This window comes from Diceros bicornis, chromosome 10 (assembly GCF_020826845.1).
Source record: "Diceros bicornis minor isolate mBicDic1 chromosome 10, mDicBic1.mat.cur, whole genome shotgun sequence".
NCBI classification, from domain to species: Eukaryota; Metazoa; Chordata; class Mammalia; order Perissodactyla; family Rhinocerotidae; genus Diceros; species Diceros bicornis.
In genome coordinates this window covers 15,764,267-15,783,798 of record NC_080749.1, presented here as the reverse complement: position 1 = coordinate 15,783,798, position 19,532 = coordinate 15,764,267, and the positions used below count along the sequence as shown (strand labels likewise).

The 19,532-nt window shown below is 36.4% G+C and overlaps 1 long non-coding RNA gene across 1 annotated transcript in view; it reads right to left on the bottom strand.

Moving 5' to 3' along the window:
* Nucleotides 1-2,622: 2,622 nt before the first annotated feature.
* LOC131410667 (uncharacterized) overlaps nucleotides 2,623-19,532 on the bottom strand; it is a 142,671-nt gene continuing 125,761 nt past the window's right edge. The window contains exons 4-5 of the long non-coding RNA XR_009221380.1: nucleotides 5,016-5,124; nucleotides 2,623-2,740 (exon numbers count right to left, since the gene is read on the bottom strand). This is a non-coding gene — a long non-coding RNA (uncharacterized LOC131410667). The remainder of the gene's footprint in view (nucleotides 2,741-5,015; nucleotides 5,125-19,532) is intronic.

Sequence of the window (19,532 nt, the reverse complement as noted above, 5' to 3'; positions counted from 1 at the left end):
CATTAGGCTTCTCCTGCTCGCAGAATCCCTGAAGTCGACAGCTTTTCTTCATTTCATTCTGTCTGTCTTTTTCAATTCTACCTGGAAATGTTTCTGCTGGTATAATATTCTCAAAACCCATGCTGTTCTGCCATGCATGTCAAGGGGATCCACACCATTAAACAAGACGATTCTCCACAGTTCTTTGCTGGATAACCCCTTTTCTATTCCTAACTTCTGCTGAGCTGGTTGATGAGAATCATGAGTCATAGCCTAACCTTTTCAGCAAAAGGTTGTTCAGCCATACCCGTGGCTTTCCCTCTAGAGCATGCTTTCTTGACAATAAATTTCCTAATTTTCGCGTCCCTCACAATCTGACTGGGCTGAGAATATCCCAAATCATCAAGTGCTAGATCTTTTTTGCTTGAGTTCCTTTCTCAATCTATCTCCTCTTTTTTTTTTCGTTTGCATTTTACTATAAGGGAAACCTGTAAGGGAAACCCAGCTGACCTTTGACAATTTGCTTAGAAATGTCCTCAGTCAAATATCCAAGTTTATTGCTTACAAGTTCTACTTTCCACCAAACTTCCAGCCAAGATTTCTGCCATTCTATAACAAGAATTACCTTTTCTCCAGTGTCCAATAACATGTTCCTCATATTCTCCTGAGGCTTCACCAGAGTCATCTTTAATGTTCATGCTCCTACTAACGTTTTGTTCGTGATGATATATGTATTCTCTAAGATGACAGACTCTTTCTTTACAATGTTCCTCACTTCTCTCTGAACCCTCATCGTAATCACCTTTAATGTCCATATTTCCACCAGTCTTCTCTTCAAAGCAATCTAGGCTGTTTCTATCAGGCAAGTAAAAATTCTTCCGGATCTGCCTATTGCCCAATTACAAAGCCACTTTTACATTTTTAGGTATGTGTTACAGCAGCACTCTACTTCCCAGAACCAAAATCTGTATTAATTTCTTAGAGTTACTGTAACAAATTACACAAATTTGGTGACTTAAAATAACAGAAATTTATGGTATCACAGTTGTTAATGGTAGAAGTCTGAAATCAATCAGAAGTAGGGCCATACTACTTCTAAAGGCTCTAGGGAAGAATCCTTCCTTGGCCCTCCCTAGCTTCTGGTAGCTCCTTGTAATCTTTGGTGCTTCTTGACTTGTAGCTGCATTACTCCAAACTCCGCATCCATCATTACATGGCCTCCTTCGCCGTGTCTTTCTGTGTCTTTTCTTCTTGTAGGGACACCAATCATTGGATTTAGGACGTGCTCTAAATCCAGAATTATTTAATCTCAAGATCCTTAACTAATAATATCTGCAAAACTCCAATTTCCAAATAAGGTCCCATTTTGAGTTTCCAGGAGGGTGTGAATTTTGAGGGGGGCACTATTCAACACATTACAGTTTGGGTGTCATAATGTTTTGCTTTCCTTTTATTTTATAGGACATCAAAATTTTTCTTGCATCTTTTTCCTCACCACAGTCTCCGAAGGATGATTGTCCCTCTTATTTATCCTCTTTTCTCCTCAGAAGCATTTTTTTTTTTTTTTGTAGATGTCTCCTTAAGTTCTTTTAAATACATTTAAGATTCTCCCTGTATCTTGTGTTAGGAAATATCAAGGCACATTTTCATTATTACCAATTTTTTTTGTACGAAGAGAATGTTGTCTTTCTGTGAGCGATTTTGATTCTTTCTTATCTTTTCTAGCAACTTTTTTCATACCTATTTCATACTCTCTGCACTTATTTTTGTTGCTGGAGCTTGAGGAATTATTCTGCTAGAGATTTACAATTATTTTTCTATTTACAGGTAATCTGAAGTTTAGTCAACTGCCATTTCCTTTACTACTTTCTCCGAGGTCTGAATTTTAATTAAAAAAATTACAAATTTTCCTTTGTGACCATAGATTATTGGTCACAAGATACTATTTAAAGGTACTATTTAAAAGCTTTCTGGAGTAGACAGCTAGATATAACCTTATTATTATTTTAGATTAAATTATTTGTTAAATTATACTCAGGTAAAATAATAAAATTGGCACATACCAGTTCTTGCTCAATTAATGAATGCGTGCATAGCAAAGGTGTAAACACATGTCTATGGTGTTGGGAACATAAAACACAAATTCTTAAGTAAAAATTGGAAACATGGGGCCAGCCCAGTGGCATAGTGGTTAAGTTTGCTTGCTTCACTTCAGCAGCCTGGGGTTCACAGTTTTGAATCCTGGGCACAGACCTATGCACCACTTATCAAGCCATGCTGTGGCAGGCATCCCACATGAAATAGAGGAAGATGGACATGGATGTTAGCCCAAGGCCAATCTTCCTTAGAAAAAAAGAGGAGGATTGGCAATGGATGTTAGCTCAGGGCTAATCTTCCTCACAAAACAAAGGAAAAAAAAAGTTGGAAACAAAGACTTATTATGCAGATATTTTAAAAATGAACAGAGTTCTCTATTAGCTAGATCATAGAGTTTTGACTGCTGTTTCGTGTGTTTGTTAGTATTTTTTTATTACAGTTAACAAAATCCTAAGGTAGTTTAAGTAAATGATAACAATTACATTAAAAATAATAAATCAGTGGCTCACTTAATTGAAAAATCTAGAATTAAACTTACTTCAGACGTAGTTGAATCTAGGCGGTCAAATGGTGATGTTAGACTTGTCATTCCTTCCTTAGATTTCAGCATTCTCACAGTATACAGTCACAACAGAGAAAGAAAATATCTTTCCAACCAATAGACCTGGAAAAATATATATATGTGGATGATTCAAATTTGTTTATCTCAGTTCATTTGGCCATTTTCAATCAATATCTGACTGTAGAAAGGGAAGGATACCATGACTGATCAAGCCTAGGTAATGTGCCTACTCCTTGGCCCAGGTAGATGACATGGGCTCTACCTGAAACACATTGACTCAGCAAGGTCACTATGGAACTGTGGAGATACTGGTTCTCAAAGAAAGGATTGTCAGGCTATATTACTTCCCTCAACCCCTTAATCCCATGATAAAATGTTAACATTGATTTTCTATTTGAAATTGTCACAAATGAGCATGCATTGCTTTTGAACAATAAGAATATATAAATTGTCACCTGTTTCAAAATGTAGTTTGTTAGATTAAATTAAAATTTATAGTAATCATGTTATTATTTCTTTTTTGGTTACTTTCAGAAGCTTGTTCACTGGAATGACGTACTTCATAATTACTGTGTTATCACACTCTCAATTCCTGGGTATGTGGCTGAGAGAAATGCTGTCTGGTCTTTATTAATCAGGGGGCATATGGGATGATGCGTCTAATCTGAAGACCTCAAAATAGAATCTCTCCAAGAAAAGGTTTATACAGCCCTGCTGATTTTGGCTCTGCCATTCTCACCTTGCCTATTAAGACAGGTGCTACTGTCTTCTCTCTGCATGCAGTCAACTGGAGAGAAATTAGTGAAGTTCGTCATCGACTACACCTGTGTGCAACCTCAGAAATTGGAAAGTCTACTATTATCTCTTCTGATAATCACAGACAGTTCCAGAAGCAAATAAGCTCTAAGAGAAGGAAGGAAGTTGCAGTTGCAAGTTTCAAAATTTCAATTGACTGAGATGTATAAAAGGCAAGAGGAAATAGAGGCTAATTATGAGTTTCATTGCTGGGAGAAAATATCACAGTATGGAAAATAGTTATCAAATATCAGCCTTTTCCCTTTTATATTTATTTCTGAGAGAGGAAGTAAACTAATTTCTCTCACGCAGGGGCTGTATATATTTAGCAGGACAAAATGATTAAGAGATATGTACAATTGTAAACACTAAAAAAATGACAGGGTTACTGACCCATTACTTATCCAATAGGCATAATTAAGACAATACACATAATTGTAATTTTTATCCTACTCTTTCCATTTAACATTTTATCTTGAGTATTTTTCAATATCATTATTACACCTATCAAAATATTTTTACTTATTGCATAATAGTTCATTGAATAGCTTTACCATTATTTACTTAACTACCTTCTTATTTTATGAATGTTTCCAGTTTTCACAAATCCAAAAAGAGTCAAATCTTTTTCTGTACTTTGAAATATTTCTAAAAGTTATATTTCAAGTAATGTAAGGTTGTTAACATTTTGAAGCTCTTGATATATAATTTCAAATTTCTCAAACAATATGATACATAATTATACTATACTAAATATAAAATTATATACTAAACTCATTACTCATAATTATTTGGCAAAATTTTTCTTTAGCTTTTGATTTGTATTCTCACTCAATAATGTTCTTTGCATAATTTTTTTAAAGTTCTTCCTTGAACATAAAGTAGTAAGGCTTATAATGTACATATAGAGGGTAATTATTAAAACATAAAAAAAAGAAAACATCAAAACCTCAAAAGTTAATTTCCTTTGAGAACAAAAAGAGAGTATAATCTAACATCCTGAGATTATTACCTGTAATAGCTGCTAGAAGTCTTCTTTCATATAAGCAAATATTTATTTGGAATATACACTACTGTTTTATTTTTATTTAGTTTCATTTTTGCATAAAATTTTGACCAAAGATAAGGAGAATACTAATCTTTCTGATATGTTTTGACATTAAAATAGTCACTAGTATCTGTTGGAAATGAATTATTTAAAAGAATAAAGATCCTCTAAAATTATAATTCCAAACTGATCTTTAACAATACATATCAAATATGCAAGTAAAGAAGAAAGAAGAAGGAAATAGAAAATGAGATCAGGATTATTCCTCCTATCATCTTGGGGGAAAAAAATAGTTTGAGAAAGCAAAATGATTCAAAAACACAAAGCTTTATACTAGCAGAGTGTAAAAAAGCTCTGGATAGGATATTAGGATATTAGGAAACATCAAGCTGAATAAGCCATTGTGTCCTTACCTAGAGGAAAGAGAGAGGGAAAGAAGAAAAGATGGATTAAAACAAAGCGTGAACTGAATAAAGACTCATTTTCAAGTATTTCACTAAGTTTTCTGGTATTTTAGGGTAACTAAATGTTTACCAAAAAAATGTACATTTCTCCTGAGTGTAAATAGCAAACCAAGTTTTCCAAGCATATTGCATTTCTGGAATTATCTTCTTTTCTACTATCATTCAATACATCCATAGTCCTGAAATTTAAAAAAATAGAAGAAAAGAAAAAATTATCTTTGATAAAAACATCAAGCTTCAAAGGTTGACTCATATTCACTTAAACATCTGTTTTATTATTCTACAATAAGCTTCGCACCATTCTAGGCCAGATGCTTGCAACGTAGCAAAAAATTGGTGACAGGTATCTCATTTGGAATATAAGGAGGAATTGATCAATCAGTACCAAAGGTGGAAATTAATGCTTAATTTCTATACTATTTAAGGACTGACAAGTGTTTCACTTTTCTAACCCATGAAAATGCAGGTTGAACAAGAAAATTAGCAAGTTATTAAGGCTAGAGGAAATTAACATCACTTAAAGTTTGTATGGTATATTAGTTTGCGAGAGTTGCCATAACAAAATACCACCGATCCTCTGGTTTAATCAGAAATTAATTTTCTTATAATTTTGGAGGCTAGAAGTCCAAGGTCAAGATGTCAGTAGGTTTAGTTTCCAGATTTAAACCATGGTGTTTTCTTACAAAACATAAAATTGTCCTTGTTTATTATATAACCTTTGAAAAATATGATAAATTTTAAAGAAAAGCATTCAAATAATCCAGAACCCTACTGCCCAGAAATAAGTGTCATGAAAATGTTGCTACTTTCCTTTCAGAGATTTTATATACTTAAATCCAACAGCACTTTTTAAAACCAAAATTGGAACCAAACTAAATGTAGTGTTTTTTTTTTTTTATTTTTTTATTTTTTTTGTGAGGAGATCAGCCCTGAGCTAACATCCGCCAATCCTCCTCTTTTTTTGCTGAGGAAGATGGCCCTGGGCTAACTTCCGTGCCTATCTTCCTCCACTTTATATGGGACGCCGCCACAGCATGGCTTACCAAGCAGTACTTCGGTGCGCGCCCGGGATCCGAACCAGCGAACCCCGGGCCGCCGCAGCGGAGCGCGCGCACTTAACCGCTTGCGCCACCGGGCCGGCCCCGTGTTTTTTTTTTTTTAATCCTGCTTTTTCCATTCAACACTACCTTGGGCACATTTTCCATGAGAGAAAATATATTTTAAAAACACTATTTATAAGTATTATGTATTTTACTTATATTTCATAATTTATTTTATCTTTTCTCCTTTTTATTAAAGATATGAATTTTTAGATTTTCAATTTCAAGTAACACCATGATGAACAAATTTCTATACAAAGTCCTTACATATCTATGATAATTTCTAGTTAATAAATTCCCACAAATAGAATAACTGCCTAGAATATGAATCACATTGCAAGTTTAAAAGATCTAAATAATAATCCTTGTCAGATAATTCCAAAATTGGATTCATCTCGATATAGTTGACTGTCTTTTAAATTGTGATTTTCCCTGTTCTTGGATATGAAGGGTAAGTTTTTTTTTTTTTTTTTTTGGTGAAGAAGATCAGCCCTGTGCTAACATCTGCCAATCCTCCTCTTTTTTTCCTGAGGAAGACTGGTCCTGGGCTAACATCCGTGCCTATCTTCCTCCACTTTATACGGGACGCTGCCACAGCATGGCTTGCCAAGTGGTGCCTCCGTGCGCACCTGGGATCCGAACTGGCGAACCCCTGCCAAGTGGTGCCTCCGTGCGCACCTGGGATCTGAACTGGCGAACCCCAGGCCGCCACAGCAGAGCGCACGCACTCAACCATTTGCGCCACCAGGCCGGCCCTAACGGGTAAGTTTTGATAGTATTCTGGGCACTTTGTTATGTTAGAAAAGTGAGTCCTATTTAAGTCTCGTATTTTAGCAGGCAGTCACCTGAAGAGGTGGAAGCAGCTTATCCAGGCTGGGTCAACTGGTGCCTCTAGGGGGGAAGGGAGTCTCCAGCCTGCAGGGACAAAGTGCCAGGCCTTGTGGTGACAGGGCCTTACCTGCTGTGCTGCCCAGGTACCTGGGTCTCTAGTAGGGCGAGGAGTCTCACGTCTGGCAGGGGCAGAGGCACTTCCCGGTCAGGTTCTTGTTAGGACGTGATCCTTCTTGCCGTTGCTGCCAGGCCACTCAGTGTCTCTAGTGGAGTAGGGGTTTCAGTCTCCACAGGGAAGGAAAACGCTTCCTCTAGCTTCCAACTGACCCTCCTCACTGGGGCCACCAGCCGGACTCCACATGATCAGGAGTGGGAATAATCCTCCCTGGGCCGCCTTCCATTGGTGGTTGGCAGTCAGGAAACACTGGGCTTTAGTTAGTCTTTCTGTTTGGGGGGGTGATACAAGTCACCCTGCTGCCTATGTTGTCACTCTAGTCCTGGGTCACTAACCAACCTGCCTTCCACTTTCCCTCTTTAAGGATTCTTGGTTGCCTCGTGATTTTTTTCCTAGAGTTTAAGGTTCCATTTAGCAGGAAAGAACAGGGGAAATGAGTTCACCTCACCTTGTAACAGACCAGAAGTCTCTCTGTGATATCTTTTAACTAATTATTCCTGAACTTACACGTATGCTGTATTTGTTCTTGTGTTCACCTTGAATATCAGCACATCATCACACACACACGACTGTATATGTCATATCAACAGTGGCTTCATTATAGATGAAATCAACTTCCCAAGGCATAAGATTCTGCTTCTTTGAATTTATTTTTAAGAAATACGGACATAGACAAAGACTTTTTCTCCAGAACATAGCATGGAACTATGATGTTTTAAGTAATCTGACAGTACTTTGAAAATGTTTTACAGAGAGGGCATATTCTATCAAATAGCAAGGGCTTATTAACTCTAAATGGAATAAAATCCTTTCTACTTTTTTCTGTTTATCTTGCCTCCTATGGCTGTTGCAGCTCTTTGAAGTTTCAAGTTTGAAATATCTCTGTACAATGAGTAAATGAATAAAATGTTCAGACTTTGTCTCTTGCCTGCTCCTTTTCTGGCTTTTAGGTGAGGTTTCCAGTCGTTCTCTGCACTTCCCTTGACTAGAGTCAGTGAGTGACCAGCTGTGCGTAATATGAAGATGTCTGGAAACAGCATTTATGATGCTATATGCCCAAGGTTGCAAGTGTCTAGCACATTCTATTTAGGGGGAGAATGATGTAAAGTACATGAGTTTTGCAGGTAAAAACAACCTGGTTTTCTAAGGTCTCCTTCCTACTAGCTATGTGACATTTTGCAAGATTCTTGAGCTCAGTTTCTCCATCTGTAAAATGGGGATTAATATAAGAAAAAGTCATATACACAATATGGATTTAATAAACACAGCTATTAACGGTTATCAGCAAAACCACAAGAAAGGCAGATAGTCAGAATAGCCTCCCAGAGTTGCTGATGTGCCTTCCTAACTCCCTTCTATCTGGCTCTGTTGAGTGCTTGACACTTCTCATTTGCCTCAGCACAACAGAACATGAATAATAATGCTGCCCTATACTCAGTCAATGGTCCATTAACTAGTATTTGTTTATTCATGCCAACCACATTTTTCTTCTCCCTTAGTATGTTGTCAGATGAAATTTCCAGAGAAAATTGTATAAATCTGACATTCACAACTTCTCTTCCCTGTACTCCTAAAACCTACAGGTGTCTCACTACCCTTATCCCAACCCAAGTTATTCACATGGTCCTTATGATGTATATTATTTTGTCTTAGCTGACCTTGAAGTTGGAAGGACACAACCTGCTTTGTATTTGGTCTCTGAACTGAGCCTCACTCTCAACCTTTCCTCACCAGTCCTCACTCCTCATGTTGTTATTAATTCCAGGAAATTTTCCCTCCCTTTCCCTACTTAGTGGTCTCCTCTTTGATATCCAGCATGCTGTGCTTTCAGTAAGTAGTGGTGCATTCTGGGAATGCGCACTGACAATAGCAGGGCCAGTAAATGGCCCCTCTAGACACCAGCAACATGCGCAACAGCTATAGGAGTAGCCTTTAAAGATAGGAGATACATCTCAAAACAAACTTCACTTTCTGTGTAAGTTTTCCTTGGGATGGTATGACCATTATGCGAGTTTGAGAACTCAATGGATTTTACACAATTCCAGAGCAAAATAAATACTGGCAATTGATGGATTTTTAAAAATAATTATTTGATTAAGATGGATCTAATTCCTCCATATCCACTTCTGGGTTAGAGATCACCAAAAGAGACATTTGCATGCGTTTTGGAAGATAGAATTGAAGAGGAAGACATTACTCTCCAAAGGTTAAATTCTGTGAGAAACTGTGAAGATGCTGGTGAGTTCTAGCTTGTTCTGGCTCACCCCACTTCATGTCCAACTCTTCTTTGTGACTTCTGGCTCTGTTGACCAACAATAATCAGAAGTGCACCACCAGATATAGAGGCAACAGCCTTCTAAAGACCTCTCCATCAGCTCCGCTCCATGGTTACACCCTGGCAGCTGGACACACCTGGCTTACCAGACTTCACTGCAAGCTTTGACTTTCCCACCCACACTGGTGTTTGGGAGGGCTGGTTAGGGAATTTTCTCTGATCCTCCAGCTCCCCTTGTGGCCCTTACTTCCCAAACTCCTCTCTCACTTGTGTATGTCTAGTTCCTATCATAAGTCCTTATTCTTTAATAGTCATAATTGTTGTGCTTCCCCGATCAAATCCTGATTGACATAGAAATGTTCTATTTTTCTTTATTTCCTACTTAAAATTATAGCTAATAGCTGTTATTTGTTTTATTTCTGATTATAAGTATTATGGCTTATGTAATATCTTATGGACACATAAAAAGGATATTTTATTGGTATTAGTAGAATGTTAAGCATTAGGTTGTTACCAGTATTCCAAATATTTTACATTAAAATCATAAATTCAATAGAGGGGTCAAAAGTATGCCTTTGAAATCAAATAGACCTGGTTCGAATCCTATCTTCCTCATTAACTGGTGATTTTGTATAATTATTTAATCTCTGGAAATGTCAATTTCTTCACATGGAAAATTGATATAAAATTTATTTAATGGAGTTGTTAGAATTCTTTAGTACATTTAACAGAATGTCTGGCGCAGGTTGGCAATATTATTATTATAAGGTGACTACCGTTTGCTAACTCTCTGCACTAAGCATGACACATACATCCCCTTTAAAAGAACTGTACTCAGTGTGGCAGTTGTTATAATCCTGATTTTCTGGATAGGAAAATTGAGGCTTGGGCCCTCTTCCCTACAGACTGAATGTCTATACTAACATATAAATGTTTGCCATAAGAAAATCTTCTTTTCTTCTTATGGAATAATAATCAGGAATAATAATGTTGATTCACCAAAATAACTGAAGAGGGTAGAGACATGAATAAGCCAAAGAAGTGGGTAACTCAAGATTGTAATTACCTAACGTTCAAGCATCAATCACGTACAGTTTCTCCAGCAGATTTGTTTCCCGATTCAAGACAGTGAACTCGTTTTGCACCTTCTCAGTAAATGTGAGCAGTGCAGGAAACTGAGCTATTTCTGAAAGGTAATTGAAAAACAAAAGCAAATTGACCTCATATTCAAAACTTTCCACTGATACTCCTCAATGCACATAATTTCCCTAAAGGCAACCAGAAATTGATAGACTTCTAGATCTTAGACAAACACATTAGCTTCTGTGGAACTAGTATAGCAGCAGTGACTATCAGGAGTTTTGTAATCAGACAAGCCTGTTCTTTCATTCCAGCTCTGACAGCTAACATCTGTGCATCTTGGTACACATTTTTAAGCCACCCTGAGACTCAGTTTTGTCATCTGTAATAGGAGAATGATATATTTTGCTATTGGAATAGCATGAACATTAAAATGAAGTAATATAAAGATAGATAGTTTTGTGATATATGGGCAAAAGATGTTAAAAGGTACTTCACCAAAAACAATATAAGGATGGCAAGTAAGCCATGAACATATTCTTAACATTAGTCATTAGGGAAATGCAAATTAAAATCACAATGAACCACCACTACACGCCTATTATAATGGCCCAAACCAAACTAAAACAAACATCCAACAATACCAAGTGCTGGTGAGCATGCAGAGCAGCTGGGACTCTCACACACTGATGAGTGGAATGAAATATTATACAGTCACTTTGGAAAAGAGCTTGTACAAGGTAAAATATAGACTTACCATATGACCCAGTCATCCCACTCCCAAGTGTTCACCCAAGAGAAGTTAAAAACTATATTCACACAATAATGTGTATGTGTACATTTATAGCAGACATTCATAATCACCAAAGGAGAAAAGACCCAAATGTTCTTCAACTAGTCAATGTATAAACAAACTGTCATAAACCCATACAATGGAAGGCTATCCAACAGTAAAAGGGAATAGACTACTGATGCAACAGCGTGGATGATCACGGTGTGTTATGCTAAGGGAAAGAAGATAGACTCAAGGCAAAACTATGGGGATGATGGAATTGTTCTAGATCTTGATTGTGGTGATAGTAACATTAAAGTATGATTGCGTCAACATTCAAGAACTGCACACTGAAAAGAGTGGATTTTACTCTATACAAATCATACCCCAATAAGAAGACAATCTCATATTTGTTCAGGCTTTATGATTTACAATGCACATTTCATACATCATCTATTTGACCTTCAGACAATTTAGTTGGCAGATATCATTCATCTCCTTATTTCATCTTGAAATATTTAATCCAAAAAACCCAGGACCAATTCCAGGTTTCCTGATGCCTGACCAAGTGTTCTCTGGCAGACATCAAGATGCTGAGGAGCGTTTCTCTGAGCCTAAGTTGCTTGATACTTCAAGAACACCCCACGGTATTTTTTCCATTAAATAGCTTTGCAATGAAAAATATCCCAAGGTGTCACATTTTTCGTGTTATTTTCTTTTTCATTCTTAAAAAAAAGGTGCAAACTTTCCTGGGATAATTGACTATCCATTGAAGTTTCATATTTTATATCTTTATCCTATTGCTATTTTTCCCTGAAAAAATAAATGTTTAAAAAATACATCAACAAATCTCCTGCCAAGCTACCACAAGGGAGCTGCTCGTGGAGAATCTAAGAATAGATTAGTTTTGTTTCTTCCTATAAACTTTCTCCGCAGGAATGGTAGATTAGTCAAGCTAGCAGGTCAGCTTTGAAGACACTCAAAGCAGACATGTGGCACCACGCAGATCACTTTTCTTTAGTGAGATGGACATTTATCCTGCCTCTTTTCTCCTATAGAGAAAGAAAGCAACACAAAGAAATTTAAACCTCATGCAACAAGCAGAACAACCATTCACTTCCAACGCAAAGACACTCCCTGCAGAGCAATAGCAGAACTCGTCTCCCCCAAGATTTAACCATCAGCTGGAATCGAGAGGCAAACTAGAACACTAACACTTTTCCCAGCTACTCAGACTGGTGACTCAAACTGTCCTTCCCCCTACCCCTACCATAATTAGAGAACAATCTCATCTTCTACCTTGCTAAAGAAATTTGAGCTGATTCTAAGTGAGAACTAGATGGCTATCCTCACAGGACCTGAGATAGAATTTGCTTTGGTTCCTTAAGATTGATAAGCCACATTAACAAAAGGGAATGGATTAGTGGAGGGCAGGTACAAAGAGCCTGTGGTTATTTGGCTTCAAATTAAGACATGTAGGAAAGGGCCTAAGGGCGAAACGATGCTGAATTTGGAGTCACTTCCATGTCTGCTACTTATTACTGGTGGCTTTAGGCAAGGCCTGGGGCTTTTGTTTGGTGGTTAGTCAGAACTCTTAGATCATGAGACAGAAAATCAACTAAAATAGCTTAGAGAAAATGATGGATTTGGTATAATAATGCCAGATGTTTTTTGGAGCCTAAAACAGAGAAAAAGCTGGATTAGTGCAAGAGCTAAAATGAGAGACTGGAGTTCTATCAAAACTCTGTTCCCAGGTCAACTTCTTTATCAAATTTGTGTCAGCTTTCCCTGTCTAGACCACTAAATTCTAATCAGGGGGATGAGCAGCTAGATTGACTAGTGTTGAGCAGGTACTATTAGGTAGATAAACTATGTGTGGGGGTAGGAATGATTTCTAATATAACTTCTCCATCTGCCACCCTGTAGACAGAGGAAAAGGAAATTTCTAGTCAAGTAGTGATATATTCTGGTTACTCTCTAGTCTCTTGTTTCTGAAAGTGTGGTGCCCAAACACTTTGTAACGACGTTGTCAGAGATGCTTGATAAAATGTGGATTCTTGGACTCTACCAAAGATTTCTCAGGTTGGAATGCAGAAATTGGCATTTTCATACTATTCGCTAGAAAATTTTTATGCACACTACAGATTGAGACTCAGTGCTCCATGCATTGATTTATAGATTGAAAATAATGAGTTTAATGCTTGCTAAGGTCCTTTTAACCCTAGAAATGGTCTCCTTTTAGTTAAGTGTAAAATCCAGAAACTGTAATCTGTCTGAATGGGACTATTTGAGTGAAGGCCAGATGTGGAATTTGCAGGGATACAATCTTTGTCAAATTTGTCCACTAATGTATCACCAGCACTTAGAGCAGTGACTGGCATATAGTAGGCACCCAATAAATATTAGCTGCATTTGTTAAATCTTTTAATGGTCTTATATACATTATTATTTGGTAGCAAAATAATATAAAAGAAAACAGTACAAATGAAGAACAATGACTTTGTTGTCTAAAAATAGACTCATGGTGATGCTAGACAGTAAACAGGGGCAGTACATTGTTAATCCATATTTATCTCTTTATATACTCTTCTCCTTAACCTTTGTCACTTATAACGAGCCGGGCCACCAGCTTCCACCCCAAATTCATGTTCTTTTCACTGCAAGACATTCTTTCCTCATGGACTTATTTTGTTTTTAGTTTGTAAGTCTTGGTAACTTACATAAATTTGTTCAGTAAAATAATACTTATCTAAGTTTACCTTCTCTAGTCAGGCAAAGAATAATAGCAAATCTCTGTTGGCATGAGACAGAACTTTGGAAAGGTAGCTGCTACCCTGATGACATATATGAGATATTGAGGATCTTGGCTATCTTGTTCAAACCCCTCCATTGTTTTCTTTTTTTTAAATGTTAAATACACATTTAAATATTAAGTTGTACGTGATCAGTAAAACCAATGAAATCAAACTGAAAAATATAACTAATTCCACCCATCACTTCTCCATCTCCTAAAAAAGAAAAAAAAGAGCTTGCAGCCTGATATGTAGTACGTATACACGCGTAGAAGTTTTTTGTTTGTTTGGTTTTGTTGTTGTTGTTGTTTTTAAAGGAAAGTTATTATACATGTTTCGTTGCAACTTGCTTTTCTTAATTAATATCACCTATGGATATCATTCCAGGTTATCAGACTAGCCAATACAATTTTATCTCATTCTTTTTAATATTTTAGAATTTGGATTTAACATAACTTTTTTTGATCTTTTACTGTAAATAGATATTCAGATTGTCTCCAGTGCTTGCCAATATAAACCATGCTACAGTGAAATTATTTTCATGTATATTTTTAAAGACTAATCTTTAATTTTCTATAGATTAGTTTTTCTAAACTGTGGGCCAAAGGGCATATAAGTTTTCAACTTTAATGGGCTCTTCCAAATTAGTTTTTAAATAAAAGTTTTCTCTCTAGCAATAAGCACTTATTTCATAATATCTTCACTCATATTATATGTTGCTTTATTATTTTTTCCCTAATTTTATAAGGCAATATTGTGCCCCACTATAGCTTTAACTTTTATTTCCTAAATTCTGATAAGATTGAGCAACTATTCAGATGTTCATTAGCTATTTTGCTCCAATTAAATTTCAAGGAACTTGGAACACTAATTTAAGTTACCCCTTCAGGAAACTTCTGAAACACTCCTTTTAACTTGAAAAATGCACCCTGGGCCGCTGTTGGTCTGAGTGAAAAAAAAAAAACAAAAAGAGAGAAAAATGCAAATAGATTACTTGGTGTCAAGTATATAGATACTAATGTTATGCGAGTGGACCATGGGGAAGGAATGGGGCTCAGTCTTTATCAGGGAAAGGTGTGAAGAACACCATGTGGGCGTTTGAGCCACTGGTAAAAGCCCTGACCATTTAGCACCATAGACAAACTAGACCCAGTGTCCTTCTGGAAGGACTCTGGACATTTGCAAGGAGCAAGGCTGTATTGTGACAGTCTGGAGAAAGCAGAATCTAAGAAAGGTGGAGGGATACCATAGGCAACCTTTGTTTTCTCAACCACATGCCAGGCTGGACGTAAATAAGGAAGAAACCTGTCCGTAGAGCACAAATGAACGTATTAAGTAATGATTACAGAGCCAAGTTTTCATAAGTAAATCAAATGTAGAAACACGAGGCAACAAGTAATTTGTAGTCTTGTGTCAATTCTGGCCCTATTTGGCAGGCTATGTTTTCTTCTGAGAAAAACAGAATAACGAACTGAAGCTCCGGAGCAGCATCCAAATGGCCACAGGTATGCTGACCCAGCGAAGCCCCGGTGATTTCCTCAGAGAACTCTTTCGTTGCTTCCTCGCTATGTGCCATCCTGAGGAATGTCAGGCCCCTGCAAGTTTTTGATGACAGAAGTGTAAATCCTACTGGACAAAATGACCTGGAAGCCTCTTCCATTCCTTGAAGCCATTCCTTACCCCAAACCCTAGACCTCCATCTATTCCTTTGTAAGCCTGATGCATTTGGAATTCTCAAACCTATTGATTTTGCCATTGATTGCAGTGCGCCTCGACTTGAGCAGCAATCTCATTCTAAGCCTCTGAGAAAGCAGCCACCGTTACTCTCCAGGGCCTCTCTGGACAGAGCTGTCACTTCCTGGGGACGGTGGGCTGAGTATTGCAATTCCCTCAGCATGGAGATAGGTCAGCTTAGACATGTCTGGGGTCTCCCTGAACGACCTGATTCAAGGCAGGCTAACCTTTCAACAGAGAGGTCCACATTGCTGCAGAGAAGAGCAAGGTCTCTGTAGAAAAATCAAACAAAAAGAATGACTGTGCTGCCCTTTGGAGAAAGGAAAGTCTGCCCAAGATACCTGTTGTTTTTTCTATTCCAAAAGAAATACATTGACAGAATGGACACGTTCCAATTGAGTTTATTTGACTAGCTTAATTCCTAAGAAGGTAAGCAAAGAAAAAAAGACTACTGGAATATAATGTCACTTCTGATTTTTCCCCCTTCAAAACGGATATTCTGTTATCCAGATGAGTCACTTTGTCACATTGCATTACCTAATGGAGCAGACCAATGCTCCTAATTCAGAAAATTCTGTCTCCCCTTTAAAACCAATTGTGACATAAACCCATTTATAATATAAGTCAGTGGCTGCCAGTTTCCAAAGTGGTTATCGTTGAGTATAATGAGATAGAGCAAAAATGGCACAAGATGCAGGTCAAGAGACCTGCCAATTATCAAGCAGGAGATGTTGCCAGTGGAGCAAGTTATTGTTAAAACAGGTTGTTGGAAGCAAATTATAAATTATAGCAGCCTCACTGGGAAAGCTATAGCCTCTGAAATGATGGAGATACAATATTGGATAGTAATCCTTTGGTACCTTGATCTGATTGTCTTTAACGATATTTCATGCTTCATAATGCTATAATGATATTTTGTATCTACTGTTCCATAAAAAGAATGCCATGTGAGCATATGTTGTGTGCACTCATGTGTAACAAGTGGGAAGAGAGAAGACTTAATTGTATGTGTGGGAGGTAATGTCAAAATACTTTTACAAGTTAGGCTACATTTTATTACACATGTGGTAGGAGATAACATTCTGTGTCTAGTTGATAACTTAAGGTCAAATTTAGCAGATCAACATTACATTAATAGTGTTTTTATGAAATGAAATTCAAGTAAACACTTCAGAAAATTTAAAGAATGAGATGATCCTTGTATTTAACTCTTACTAATCTTCCATTTTGCAAATTAATTGACAAGTATAGTATCAATTATTCAATTGAACCACTAGCTATTGGATTTTTCTATAAAACTGTGGGCTTTTGACTATCTCCTCATTTATGTGCCTATTCATTTAAAACTAGTGAGTGGCTGCTATGTGCCAGACCTGTGCAAGAGAGTGAAGATGCAGATTTAAAGAGATGCAGCCCCTGCATGTAAGATTTTTACATTCTAATGGAAGCCAGACCTGCAAATAATAAAAAATACATGAGATGCATGCAGTAATCGAAGCATAAACGAAGTGCAATAGGTGCACAGGAAAAAGAACACATAAATTAACTTAGAGGAATAAGGTGAGTCTTCAAAGATAAAGTGAATTGGATTTCTAGGAAGTCTAGAAGTTTGCAATTCTAAATCTTAGAAGGGCATTCTAGGCATCCGTGAGAAATAATTGTGTATTAGGGTAAAAACAAATGATGTGGCTTTTCAAAACAAGAACTGAGTCATACAAAAAGATGCTGTATGTAGACAAGTAGAAGGGGTTATATAATGATAGAACTTTTCAAATAAATGAGTGGGAGAAATTCAAAAATATGGAGCAGAGTTATATGATCAGCTTTAGAAAGTAAAGAGATTTTGGCTGTGGCAATCATATACTGAAAAGTGGTGGGGGTCCGGTCAAACTAGAGTTATAGTGCCCAATAAGAAAATTATTGAAATTGTCAAGACTTATTTGACAAGAACCTGTACGAGGGCTGTAGCATTTCATCTAAGTTGTCACACTGAGGTGTGTAGAGTTGTTTATAGTGTCCCCTTATTATCCTTTCAATATCTGTGAGGTTGGCAGTGATTATCCTGCCCGTCCTTCCTAATATTGGCAATTTCTCTTATTTTGTTAGTCTTTCTAGAGTTTTATCAATTTTGCTCATCCTTCCAAAAAACCTGCTGTTTATTTAGCATTATCATTAGACAAAAGTTTTTCTGTTTTCAGTTTTGTTGATTTCTGCTTTTATCTTTGGTATTTCCATCCCTCTGCTTAATGTGAGTTTATTTTCCTCTTCTCTTTCTAGTTTCTTTAAGTTGAAGCTTAGATTAATCTTTTAAAACTTTTCTTTGCTAATACAAGCATGTAAAGCTATAAATTTCCCTCTAAGCACTGTGTTAGCTGCATCGCCCCAATTTTTCATTTTCATTCAGTTCAAAGTATTTTATAAATTATATCAAGACTTCCTCTTTGACTATAAATTATTTACATGTGTGTTGTTTCATTCTCCAGTATTTGGAGATTTTCTTCTTATCCTTCTGTTATTAATTTCTAGTTTAATTCCATATAGTCTGAAAACATACTTTGTATGATTTCAAATCTTTAGATTTTTTAAGGTTGGATTTATGGCATAGGATGTACTCCATCTTGACTAGTTTTCCAAGTGAATTTGGGTGAAGTGGCCTATAAATATCAATTAGATCTAGTTGGTCTACGGTATTCTTTGGTTCTATATTCTTGCTGATTTTCTATCCACTAGTTCCATATGTCACTGAAAAAGGAGTGTTGAAAACTCCAACTATAATTTTGGATTTATCTATACCTACTTTCAATTCTGTTAGTTTTTGCTCCTTGTATTTTGAAGCTCTACTGTTAGGTACATACACATCCTGAGTTTTTAAGTCCTCTTGGTGAATAATTGCTTTTATCAATATGTAACATCTCTGGTTTCCCTGGTAATTTTTTTGTTTGATATTAATATAACCACTTTAGCTTTCTTTTGTTTTATCTTTACATGACATATATTTTTCTATGCTTTTATTTTTATCCTACTTATATTATTTTTGAAGTGAATTTCTTATAGACTTCATAGAGTTTGATCATGTTTTGTATACAATCTGAAAATCTCTGTCTTTCAATTACTATGTTTAGACTATTAATATTTATTGTAATTATTTATATGTTTATAATTAGGTATGATATTTATTCATATTTAACTTTTCCCATATATATGTTAGCAATACAGTTTCCCTTGTTCTAATCCCTTCATGCTATAGTAGTTGTCTTGTATATTATATCTAAATATATTGAAAACCTCATCTGACAATGTTATACTCTCTGATTTCAACTGCCAAATATATTTTTCATAACTCAAGAAAAGAGTAGAACAATATTTACCAGATATTTACCAATTCTGTTGTTCTTCCTTTAGTCCTAATGTTCCAAGTTTCTTTCATTTTGTTTGTACTCAACCAATTCTCTTAGTTTTCCTGTAGTTAAGCATCTTTCTTTTACCTTTATTCCTAAAAAATATGATTGTTGGACATAGAATTTAATATTCTTTTCTTTCAGCACTTTAAAAAATATTGTGCCATCTCCTTCTGAACCCAATGATTAATCTGAGAATTTCACAGTCTTTTGCATACTTGTTTTTCTATAGGCAATGCACAATTTTCTCCAGCTGCTTCCAAGATTTTTTTTTGTTTGTTTTTTGTTTTTTGTTTTTTGTTTTTTTTTTTGTGAGGAGATCAGCCCTGAGCTAACATCCGCCAATTCTCCTCTTTTTTTGCTGAGGAAGACGGCCCTGGGCCAACATCTGTGCCCATCTTCCTCCACTCCACATGGGACGCCGCCACAG